The sequence below is a fragment of the Rissa tridactyla genome, chromosome 18, assembly GCF_028500815.1.
Source record: "Rissa tridactyla isolate bRisTri1 chromosome 18, bRisTri1.patW.cur.20221130, whole genome shotgun sequence".
NCBI lineage: Eukaryota > Metazoa > Chordata > Aves > Charadriiformes > Laridae > Rissa > Rissa tridactyla.
In genome coordinates, this window is record NC_071483.1 from 39,803 (window position 1) to 52,206 (window position 12,404).

Here is a 12,404-nt window from a genome sequence, read left to right on the forward strand (position 1 = left end):
TGACTCAAACTGAGATGTACGTGCAGGAAGCCTGGCTTCAAGACCTAAGAACTTAAGGATGCAAGGAAGAAGTCCCAGTCACTGAAAATGGATGGCTAGAGAACAGAGCTGCTCACGCAGCCAGGAACAATGCTGCAGTTGAGGACCACCCGGAAACTTCCCAGATGCAAGGCCGATCCACTGTTTAAGCTTATAATGCAAGAAAAGTGGGGCCTGACTGGGGCAGTGCCAATGAGTACTGGCATTCAAGACTCTTGGGATGGTGTCTGAAGTACAGGCTGTGCTCCTCAAGTGTAAAGAGAACATCGAGACCCAAGGAAGGTTTAGGACACAGAAGACAGACCACACAAACAACACAACAGATGCAGGCTGGAACCGCCCTGCCCGGCTCATGCTAGCATTGTGCTGAAGACTAATCCGCTCCCTTTACCTGCCCAAAGGGGATGGCTCCAGGACAGCCCTCTGCCCTTCTCTAACTTTAAGATGCTTCCCTGCAAATCACAAACTTTTCCCCTTCCAGCCCCTCCCCAGCCCTGGCCACTCAACTTAGCTTTCAGAGGGCTGGAGGTCTTAAATCCGATGTCGACAGAAAAAAAAAAAACACAGCACATCGACTATCTGGGACATTCCTATAGTCACCAGGTTCATCATCATCATCTACAATTAAAGAAAACCAAACAGTGACAGCAGGAAGTTTCAGAGAGGCCATTGCCAACCTCTTCCACAATTTCCCCTTCCTCAAAAGCACAATGGGATTCCACTCACCTGCTCCTTCCAGAGTCAAATGCTGTGGCCATCATTGCTTGAGATACCAAGAAACAAAATTACTGTTGCACATGTGAGAAATCACCAGCCACAAGCTCCTCCTCACTGCTGCCTCGGCTCACCTCTAATGCTCATCCACTTCCAAAGATGGCTCACAGGGCACCTGCAAAACCAGAAGATAAATAATTAACCAGGTTGCCGTATAATACTTCACTATTAAGACACCAATGTGGCCCACAACCGCCTCACCTTCTCAGCATGCGGCTTAGTCCCTCTGAGCCTGCGTCCTGCACCTGAAAAAAAAAAAGCCAACCAAAAGACATATGCTGACATACTGCCCGACACCTCAGCCTGCCTACAGCCATTCCTGTCTTCTGCTCCTTTACCCTGGCCTCTCGCCCACCTGCCCTCCATGGTTTTGGGCTGCTGCTTTGAGGCTTACAGACTACCTGTAAAACAGACACAAAGGACACTAAAAACTTCACCCACAATATAACATCTGAGAAGAACTGCTGCTTCAGCCCACTATTCATTGACCACCTTGCCCAAGAGTCACATCCGGTGCCAATATCCTGCTTTACTCATCACTTCATACCTTCAAAATGAAAAAAAAACGCCCACACCCCACCACCAAGCCATAATATAATGACATAGCCACCAGTCACATCTTCCCTCCAGCACCGTGAGCTGACCCACCTTCTTACAGGGTCCCGCTTGCCTTCTCCATGACTCTTTGGTGCACATCTTGTCCCTCTGCATCTGAAAAAAAAAAAAAAATCAGTAAACAAGTCACCCAGATGCTGATCAGTAGCTGAACGATTCCAGGGGTCTTGTTTCCATTTAGGAATATCATCTAGGCTCCAACTACAGCCTGCCATTAAAAAAAATTGGACCCAGCGTTAATCCCCACATATACAAGCCTTAACACCTTCAATCTGCTTCACTACTGCCAAACAGGCCCTCCCAGGAGGCTCCAATCATCCCCATAAAACACTATGGAAATGACTGTCCCTGCCAATGGCTGCTTGATCCCAGATGACTGTACAACCTTTGGCTAAACAGTCTTGGCAGATCAACATATTACCCATAGACTGTTATTGCTGTTCCACCTACCCCTGACTCTACACCCCCAGGCAGGGCAGCTCCACGCCAAACACACCCACGTGCAGCCCAACACCACACAGCACTATAGACAACAACGTGACTCCAAGATGAGAGAAAACTCTCCACAAGAAGAATGACTTTCAGACAAGAGACGCTGTTGGGCAAGAAGACCGATGGCCACAACACAGACGTGAGGAGGCTCTGTGGCAAAGTCGTAAAAATCATAAAAGAGTCAAATGTAACAGCCCATTCCAAGAAGTTCCTGTCCAAATGGAGATGACATATGTGCAGGAAGCCTGGCTTCAAGACCTGAGAATGTAAGGATGCAGGGAAGAAATCCCAGTTCATAAAAGCAGATGGCTAGAGCTGCTATAGCTCAGAGAACAGAGCTGCTCATGCAGCCATGAATGATGCTGCAGAAGAGAACCATCCAGAAACTTCCAAGAGGCAAGTCCGATCTGCACTTTAAAATTGTTATGCAAGAAGTGCCCATTGGGCGCTCTGCCAATTAGCACAGGCATTCGAGACTCTACAGGGGCTGCCCAAGGCACATGCTGTGCCCCTTGAGTGCAAAGAGAAACGAGGATATCAAAACCTAAGGAAAGTCCAAGACACAGAAGACAGAGCACACAAACTACACAACAACAGACACAGGCCAGAACTGCCCTGCCCAGCACACACTAGCTTTGTGCTGAAGAGTAACCCACTCCCTTTACCTACTCAGAGGAGAGTCCTCCTGGATAGCCCTCTGCTCTACCATGACTTGAAAACTCCTCCCTGAAACTGTCAACCTTGGCCCCCCTCCAGCGCCTGTGCCTCTACTTAGCTTTCAGAGGGCCAGTGGTCTGAATTCATCTTTGACAAAAAACCCACAACAAACAGCTAACTGATGTGTTCCTGCAGTCACCAGGTTCCTCTTCATCTGTAAAACAAAAAGAAACCATGGCTCCAGCAGTGACCACCCTGATAGTAGAGGCCAACCTCTTCTACAGCACCCTCCTCCTCAGAGGTGCCATGGCAATCCGCTCACCTGTTTCACGCTGATTCCAGAGTCAGAGGCTGCAGCAACAATTATTTGTGACACCTAAGATACCAACAAACACAAAATTACCATTGCATTTCTGTGAAATCACCGGTCCCATGCTCTTCCTCAATACTATCCAGCTCACCTCAAATGCAAGGGACTAGAACAGACCAGACCCTCTTGACACCCAAATCCAAATGCAAAACCGATATGACAAAGACTGATGAACCTGCCTCCATTTCCTAGCCAACCCCCAGCACCAAAACTTTTAGAAACCTCTTCTCCTCAACTGTCAGGGAAGGACCCCCGCTTCTTCTTGACAGCTCCCATTCTATATTTGCAACCCTGAAACCCCTGTGTCAGCCACTCCTCAGGAGCTGCTCTTCTGAGCCATGCCCTGTCTTCAGCAGGCACCTCCTATCTTCTGTCTTCCCACAGACTCTGGGCTCTGCTATAGGCCCACAAAATAAGTAATGCCCTGACATGATCTATGAGGGGCCTGCTGCAAAAACTCTAGGGACACCACGGCACTATTTGGGCAATGGGGAAAGGTGATGAGCCGTGCCATACCCTGAATGACACTATGCCTTACATCCCTGCTGCTTTCTTGAGAAGTGCTGAAGTACAATATGCAGATGCATACAAAATCCTCACCCTAACCCCTACAACATAATCTCATCATCAACCCAATTAAGAGAAACAAGATCAGCAACTCACACAGCATACTGCAAAACCGGTGGAAAAAACCACAGGCCCATCTTCAATAAAGTCAGGAATTCTAGGAAAATGCAGCACTCCTAGAATAAAGAAAAGCACACTATTAAACCATCTGGACATCCCCTAAACACTCATCACAAAGTTACTGACCTGAAAAAAAAGGAAACAAAAAAGCTGCATACCAGTCAACTTTCTACTATACAGGTGGCAGGATGTGTACTGGTCCTGAAGGTCTTAACTCAGCCTTCTTACCTCTGCCTCCCTAAATACCAAAACATGCCTGCCCGAAAGCTGCAGACAAGTGAAGGACCAGCAGAGCACTGACCCCAGAGGAGCCCAGCAGCAGAACAAGCTCCTGAGCCGAGCCTGTGGCTCATATACCCCGGGCCCCGCCCACTGCCATCGGGCCCCGCCCACTGCCATCGGGCCCCGCCCACCACCCTTCCCACAATCCCCTGGAGAAAGGGGCGGGGACAACGCCCCAGAAGACAAAAAGGTGGCCACAGGAGCAGCAGCTCCTTTTCCTTATGCCTTAAGTTCCCAGCGGGCAAAGCAACAGTCATTTTTATTTCTATTAGGCACTTGCCTCTGGTGATTCTCTTACCGCTGTTGAGTTCTGTCTACTTGTTGCTGTAGAGAAGAGAGTTCTGCAGGCGTCACATTATTTTTGTGATCTTCAGATATTTTCGTGGTTAATTGTTAATTGTGTTTTATGGTTTTAGAAGAGTGCTGGAAGCAGGTGATTTCCAGAAGACTGATGAGCACTTCCTGGATCCTGGAGGACTAAATCACCATGGAGAGGCACCTCGGCCGACTGAGGGGCGTCCTGGAGGACTAAAGTGCCATAGAGAGGCGCGTGGGAGGACTGAGCGGGCACTTCCGGGCTCCTGGAGGACTAAAGTGCCACAGAGAGGCGCGTCGGCTGACTGAGCGGCCTCGTGGAGGACTAAAGTGCCATAGAGAGGCGCGTCGGCTGACTGAGCGGCGTCCTGGAGGACTGAAGTGCCATAGAGAGGCGCGTCGGCTGACTGAGCGGCGTCCTGGAGGACTGAAGTGCCATAGAGAGGCGCGTCGGCTGACTGAGCGGCATCTGGAGGACTAAAGTGCCATAGAGAGGCGCCTCGGCTGACTGAGCGGCGTCCTGGAGGACTAAAGTGCCATAGAGAGGCACGTCGGCTGACTGAGCGGCATCTGGAGGACTAAAGTGCCATAGAGAGGCGCCTCGGCTGACTGAGCGGCCTCGTGGAGGACTGAAGTGCCATAGAGAGGCGCGTCGGCTGACTGAGCGGCGTCCTGGAGGACTAAAGTGCCATAGAGAGGCGCCTCGGCTGACTGAGCGGCCTCGTGGAGGACTAAAGTGCCATAGAGAGGCACGTCGGCTGACTGAGCGGCGTCCTGGAGGACTGAAGCGCCACAGAGAGGCGCGTGGGCTGACTGAGCGGCATCTGGAGGACTAAAGTGCCATAGAGACGCGCGTCGGCGGACTGAGGGGCCATGGAAATGGACACCCGGAAAACTGCCGGGCACTGGGGGGGCGCGGTAATGCGTAGGAGCCGATACTGGAGCGCCGACGGCCGCTCTCGAGGCCGGGCGGGCTGCACCGATCCCGCTCGAGGCGGCGGGCAGCTCGACGGAGTCCCGGCGGTCCTGGTTCGCCCTCCGGCCGCGGCGCTCTGGAGACCGGTCTCCGCGAAGCCGCGCATGCGCACGAGCTGCGGAATCAACGCACAGCGCCGCCGGGGGCGGGGCCACAGCGCAGGGAGGAGCGCACACCTGCAGGACCAGCTTCAGCCGCCGGGCGGCAGCACCCCCTTAGTTATTTGCACATTATCTATTTAGGGAATTTATATCACCTGTTTGCACTTATATAGAAAATCTGCTTAGACTTATACATTAACATTTATGATACAGAATATCTATTTAGACTGTCTGCTTACACATCTATTTTGACACTAATATCTCTTTATAAATACATTTTTTAAAATATTTGTATATTCTAGGATCTTTTGTATAACACAGAAGCACAGAATCATAGAATCCTTAGACATAGAGGTTTTTATTTTGAACTTATTTTACATACATAATATTATTTCTCAATATATACATTTCTCATATATAAATGAGAGATTGTTCTCTATTTCAATGCCTCACGCCCATAGTTACAGGTTTTCACCTTTTTTAATGCATCCCCAGATTTTCAGACGTTTTGGGGCTGTGAACCACCTCTTTTGGGAGACCCTCACATAACCCCACGTCCCCCACTCACCTGCTCCTCCCCTGCATCATCGCTGCCCCAATGACATCGAGGTACCCCAAATGACATCATCGCAACCCTGAGACACACAGACATCCTTCTATTCACCCCAAAAAACCGCCCAAAACACCCAGACCCAGGGCTGGCCCCTTCCCCTCAGGGAGGCTCCGCCACCGGCTGCAAACCTGGGCTGGGGCATCTCTCGAGCAGCACGAGACACCTACAACGAGGCACCTGGAAAACAAAAATCCCCAATTATAGCTCAGCATTTTAAAAAATAGCCTGGAAGGGAGTAGAGGAATTCCGTCAGAGGGACAGGACAGGAGCTGAGCTACAGGAGGATTCTGGGGAAACAGCTCAGCTCCAAACACAGCACAGCCTGCAAAAGCCAGCGCCAGCTCAACTCTTAAAGTCAGGATTAAGTCTAATTGCTACCATTTTGAACACATTCTTAGTGCAACAGTAAACCTTCTCACTGGTGTTGGGAAATGCCTTGTCCCTTCCCTTTTGTTGAAAAGGTGAGTGTTAGGTTTATATACACCAAATAAAAACACTTACGCTAGAAAAGTATTTGACTTTGCTCTGGCACTAATTTCACTTGCACAGCTGTGAATTGATACCATAACACTCTCCCTCTCCAAGGTATATAGTTATAATTGGACTACAAGGTTTTCTGTGTGTTACGCAATGAGGAGGGACATCTGGCCAGTGGCACTGCCCAAGAGAGATGCCACTGGGCTGCCGGGGAAACGCGCCACTGAAAGCCAGACAGAAATAAAGTACTTCAGAGCACGCCGTCTAAATATTGGGGAGGGGGGTGGGGGGGTGGAACCTGTTACATTCAGTTGCCTCTTTTTAAAGCTTTAGAGCAAATACCTTCCTCCATCGCCAGGGCATCTTGTGGCACTTCATCTCCCTTCCCCTCTCTCGTCCCACCAAAGCCCCTGTCGGTCTCTGCTCCGCAGCTCCTTTATCCTCCTCTCCGCATCCAGGGGGTCCCTGCTCAGTTCCTCTCTCACTCACTCATCTCTCCTTTGCTGAGATGCTCTGTCGGGCTCCGGTGCTCCCAGAGCATTTGGCAGGAGCTAGTGTCCCCTGGGTGGGGGAAGCAGGTGTCATGGGGGTCCCAGTGGGATGTGGGGGGGACCAGGGGGGACTCCAGGGGGTCCCAGAGGGTTCTGGGGTGTCCTGGGGGGACCCAGGGGACTCTGGAGTGTTCTGGGGGGTGTGTGTGAGGGTCCCAGGGGGAACGTAGGGGGTCCCAGAAGGCTCCAGAGAGTCCTGGGGGAATATGAGGGGTCCATGGGGTCCTGGAGGGCTCCGGGCAGGGGGGGAGGGGGTGTAGAAGGGTTCCAGGGAGCTCCAGGGGATCCTGGAAGGCACCGGGGGCGCTCTCAGGAGGTGTGGGTGGTCCCAGCGGGATGTGGCGGGTAGCGGGGGGCGCTCCAGGGGGTCTCAGAGGTCTCTGGGGCATCCTGGGGGCTTTGGGGGGGATCTGTGGGGTGCTGAAGAGGGTGTGGGAGGATCCCAGGGAATGTGGGGGGTCCCCATGAGGGTCCCAGAGAGTCCTGGTGAAAGACAAAGGGTCCCAGGGGATCCTGGAGGACTCTGAGGGGCTCTCATGGGGTTGGCGGGAGGTCACAGAAGGGGGATGTGGGAGATACCAGGGGTGGGCTCCAGGGGATCCTAGAGCAGGTGTCAGGGCGACCCAGAGGTCTCCAGGGGATCCTGGAGTGCTTGGAGGGGTACCAGAAGTCTCCAGGGAGCCATGGGGGGAACATGAGGGGTCCCAGGAGATCCCGGGGGGCTCCCAGGGGCTGTGGGGGGGTCCCACAGAGATGTAGGGGGTACTTGGGGGGAGCTCCCAGAAGGCTCTGGGGGATCCAGAGGGGCTCAGGGAGGTCCTCAAGGTTGTGGGGGAGGGTCCCAGCAGTCCTGGAGGCCTCTGGGGGGCAAGAGGGTGGTCCCAGGACAGTCCCAGGGGGACGTGGGGGGGTACTGCGGAGGAGCTCCAGGGGGTTCCAGAGGGCTCTGGGGTTTCCTGGGGGGCTCCAGGGGGGATCTGTGGGGCCCTGGAGGGGGTGTGGGATGGTCCTAGAGGGGTCCTGGGGGGGATTGTGAGGGGTCCCAGGAGGCTTCAGGGAGCCCCAGGGGGAACACGAGACGTCCTAGAGGGTCCCGGATAGTCCCAGAGGGATCCTGGGAGAACATGAAGGGTCACAGGGTGTCCTGCAGAGCTCTCAGCGGGGGCAGGGGGTCCCAGGGGATCCTGGGGGGTCTCAGGGGGATGCTGGGGGGTCTCAGGGGGATGCTGGGGGGTCTCAGGCTGTCTCAGAGAGCTCCAGGGGGGGTCCCAGTATCCCCATACCTGTGATGTGGATGGCAATGGCACAGGCCCCCAGGGAACAGCTGGTGTGGAGGAGGCAGCCTGTGCTGGGGGCGAAACGTGGCAGTGACGGGACACACTCCCTTGAAGCTGAAGACAGTGACCTTGGAAGAGTCGCTGAGCCCCTCGCAGACCCTCAGGGCCCCCTCGGCCCCCCAGATCCCCCTCAGCCCCCTCATTCCCCCCCAAAGTTTCCCACCCTAAGAGTCCCTCCAGCACCCGCCATCATCCCTCAGTCCCCCTCGGGGAACCCTCAGGACCCCCCAGCCCCTCTCAAGGCCTCCCCAGTACCCTCAGGAGCCCCGTTCCCCCCTCAGACACCCCCCAGGGCCACCTCAGCCCCCCCGTTCCCCCTCAGCTCCCCCCCCACCAGCTTCCCCTTCTGCCCCATCCTCCATAAGAGCCTCCTCAGGACCCCCACCCGCCCCGTTCCCCCTCAGGGCCCCCGTCCACCCCCCCAGCTTCCATCAGAGCCCCCTTAGCCACCCCTCAAACCCTCCCGTTCCACCTCAGGGCGCCCGTGTCCCCCCCTCAGCTCCCTCCACCACCCCTCGGGGCCCCCACAGCCCCCCCATTCCCCCCAGCCTCCCTCAAGTCCCACCCTCAGCCCCCCCAGGCCCCTTCGGGATCCCCTCAGCCGTCCCCATCATCCCTCAAGGCACCCCCAAGTCCCCCACCGCTCCCCGCCATGTTCACCACCGCCGCCCCCCGCTCACCTTGACGCGGTCCAGATGCCTCACGACGTGCTCGCGGCGGCTCCGCGGGCCCGGCCAGACCGAGCACCCGCCCGCCGAGCCCCGCTTTCCACGCGGGCCGCCCCACTGCGACTTCGAGCTGGCCGCCATTTCCTCCCGGCACCCTCCGCTTCCGGAGCGCCCCGGCTCAGCCTGCCCACGACGCGCACACACTGGCCATAGCCCCGCCGCCCGCCCCCCTACTTGCATAGTCCCGTTCCATTGGTCCGTCGCCGCCGTCAACCCCCACCGCGCCCCACCCCCGGCAAGGCGATCAGACCAATGGGAGCGCGGCTCCCACGGCCTGATTGGCCTACCCTCCCGCCCGTCTGCCTGGGAGCTGTTGCCATGGTGAAGACGCCCCAGCGGGGGCGGGGTACCGTCGCCGTGGCAACGGGGCCGTGCGGCCAGGCCCGGCGGGGGGAAATTCACCCAAACCCGTCTTTTTCTCCTTAAAAACTTTATGGAGTTGTGTGCGACAGCACAAAATAAACCCGTTGCGCGGCCCGCGCTCCCTCGTAGCGCTTCCTGGGGTCCGGCATTTCTAGGGCGAGCCGGGCTCCCGCAGCTTGGGGGTGGCACCGGTCGCTGCGGCCGCCTGTGGGCCAGTACCTGCGCGGTGGTGCGGGATGCGATGGCGGTGTGGCGGGGAGGGGGGACCAAGGGGGCAGGAGGCAGTTCGGGGAAGGGCCGGCAGGTGAGTCTGAACGGGACGGCTCAGCCCTCTCGAGCTGCAGTACCAGCTTTTGGTCGAAAAGTCTCGAGCTGGGACGACCAGTACCCCCAGTGCACAGCGGTACTGAGCTGGCTGCCGTGTCCTTGCGGACAGTGCGGTACTACAGGCGGGGATCGCGCATGCGCAGGACAGCGGTACGGCGGGCGAGGGGGCCGCGCATGCGCAGTACGGGGGGGGGAACGGCACGGCGAGCAGAGGCTGGTACTCCATCTCGGGGCGGGAGGCGGGGCCGAGGAGGGTCCTATTTACCCCAAACTGTTTTCCGGCTGCAGAAATCGCGGTGGATTTGGCTTTCACGGGAGCCCGAAATTGGCTTTTTTTTTTTTTTTGGCCTTCCCCCGCCGCCGGGGATGGAGCCCGGCCACCGCCCGGGGCCGGCGCTGCAGTACCGCGCTTGAGCCACGGCGTGTGTCCAGGGGAGGGCAGGGGGCGCGGCCAAATAGGATGGGGGGGTTGGGTGGGTGGGGGTGTGGGTGGGTGCGTGCGTGCGTGCGGGTGTGTCAAGTGGGGCGGGGGCGTGGTCCATGCGCTCAGGGGGTGTGGTCAAGCAGAAGCGGGGGCGTGGCCATGATGGGCAGGAGGCGGGGTCGATACAGGCAGTGGGCGTGGTTAGAGAGAGCCTGGAGGTGGGGCCCAGGGGGCGGGAGGCGTGGCCGATACGGGCAGTGGGCGTGGCCAGGGAGGGCCGAGGCACATAGTCAGGGTGGGAGGCGGGGTCACGGCGCATGCGCGGCTCCCCACCTGCAGGAACGGCCTTTGGCCTTCGGGCGGCAGCACCTCCTGAATTATCCCACTCTCAGTGCTCATTAGGGTGATGAGCAGTGACCGATCTCAGCCCGCTTTAGTCCAGCCAGGGACCGTAACGCGGGGCTCCCCTGTGTGTGCCCTGTCTGCACTTGCAGCTCAGGCAGCGACAGCAAGCGCCTCTCCACCAAGAACCTGCGGAACAGGGTGTTTTGCCCCAGAACAAGCCCCAGGGAGGCTGCGTCACTCCACGCGGGCCCCAGTGGCCAGGGGGGCAACAGCAGCAAGTCTGCCGGATACTAGGGAGGGAGGCAGGGGGGGGCACCTTATCCACAACATAAAAATTGGTGATTTTTGCTTTCCTGCATGAAAACGGGTGTTTTTTTCTCCTTTCCAGCTGCACAAGTCCCTGTGGATTTAGCTTTCCTGGGAGCCCCAAATTGGGATATTTCCCCCCCAAAAAATTAAGGGGAGCCCCCCAGTGCAGGACCAGAATCAGGGAACTGAGGGTACTGCTGTGCTGTGGCGGCAGCTCCCGCTCGGCCCATGCGGCCCTGCAGCAGAAAGTCCCCACTTCAGGGGAAATCAGCCCCGAAGTGGGATGGGAAAAGGAGAAGGGGGGGGCGTTGGAAAGCGCTTTGACATCTCCAAGAGAGACTAGAAGGGAGGGCAAGTTTCTAAATCCTTTCTATAAACAGCCTTTCTTTGCATTTTAGAAACCTCATATAGCATAGACGTTTACACTGCTGTATCTATTTACATACACTTAGAGAATACATATTATCTATTTACACTTCTATAGAATATCTGTTAAGAGTTAGATCTATTTAGACAGATATTAGCACTTATATAGAACATTTAATTAGACTAGCTATCTGTTTAGACATACATTTTGACACGTGAATAGCTCTTCATAAATAAATCTTTTAAAAATCTTTTCATTGTCTAAACTCCTTTATATCGTATAGAATCCTTAGAGACAGAGGGTTTTATTTTGAACTCCTTTTATATACAGAAATGAATATTATTTTTCAACAGATATAAAAATGAGAGATTGTTCTCTATTTCAATGCCTCGCACCCACGGTTACAGGTTTTAACACTTTTTAATCACCACACACACCAAATTTTCAGACATTTTGGGGCCATGACTAGCCTCTTTTGGGGGGAACTCCACATAACCCCCCACATCCCCCACTCACCTGCTCTTCCGACACATCATCGCTGCCCCAGTGACATTGCGGTGTCCCAAATGACATCATAACCCCCCAGAGACACCACACCCCTTTTTTTAGTCACCCAAAAAAATTACCAAAACAACTAGACCAAGGGCTAGGGGGCTGCACCACCGGCAGGCAAACCTGGGCTGGGGCATCTCTCGAGCAGCACGAGACACGTACAACAAGGCACCTGGAAAACAAAAATCACTAATTATAGTTCAGCGTGCTAGAAGAATAGCACAGACGAGAGTAGAGGAATTCCATCACACTGAGGGATGGGACAGCAGCTGAGCTACAGGAGGATTCTAGGGAAACACCTCAGCTCCAAATACAGCACAGCCTTCAAAAGCCAGCGCCAGCTCAATTCTTAAAGCCAGGATTAAGTCTAATTGCTACCATTTTGAACACATTCTTAGCTAACAGCAAACCCTCCAGCCAGTGTTGGGAAACGCCTGGTCCCTTCCTCCCAGCGCAGCCGCAGGGAGCTCACCCTGCAGGGCAGTAGGACCAGGCTGAGCCATAACACCAGAATCGATGCTGATGGACACGCCGCGGCAGCTACAGCCCTCACACGGCTGCTGCTGCCGCTGCCCACCTCGCTCGCTGGGTCGATGCAGCCGAGAGGGAAGGGTAAAACCGTGAAGAGCAAAAGGAACAATAAAGAACAAAGCTCCGTCATTCACTTTATGCTGAAAAGGTGTGCCTATGTTTATATACAGAT

At 55.4% G+C, this 12,404-nt stretch overlaps 2 long non-coding RNA genes across 5 annotated transcripts; both read right to left on the reverse strand.

Annotated features, from left to right (window-relative positions):
- Positions 1 to 663: 663 nt before the first annotated feature.
- LOC128918983 (uncharacterized) lies at positions 664 to 5,030 on the reverse strand. Of its 3 annotated transcripts, XR_008469793.1 has the most exons (7): positions 4,215 to 5,030; positions 3,611 to 3,690; positions 2,900 to 2,953; positions 2,743 to 2,791; positions 1,462 to 1,524; positions 1,015 to 1,058; positions 664 to 928 (listed from the first exon to the last, which is right to left on the reverse strand). It is a non-coding gene; the product is annotated as an uncharacterized LOC128918983 (long non-coding RNA). The 3 variants fall into 3 exon arrangements; XR_008469791.1 differs by lacking the exon at positions 2,743 to 2,791; XR_008469792.1 differs by lacking the exons at positions 2,743 to 2,791; positions 4,215 to 5,030 and adding an exon at positions 3,793 to 3,861.
- Positions 5,031 to 5,650: 620 nt separating this feature from the next.
- LOC128918984 (uncharacterized) lies at positions 5,651 to 9,145 on the reverse strand. 2 transcript variants are annotated; one of them, XR_008469795.1, is made up of 4 exons: positions 8,967 to 9,145; positions 8,233 to 8,340; positions 6,741 to 6,959; positions 5,651 to 6,098 (listed from the first exon to the last, which is right to left on the reverse strand). It is a non-coding gene; the product is annotated as an uncharacterized LOC128918984 (long non-coding RNA). The 2 variants fall into 2 exon arrangements; XR_008469794.1 differs by lacking the exon at positions 8,967 to 9,145 and having other exon boundaries at positions 8,233 to 8,350.
- Positions 9,146 to 12,404: the final 3,259 nt, after the last annotated feature.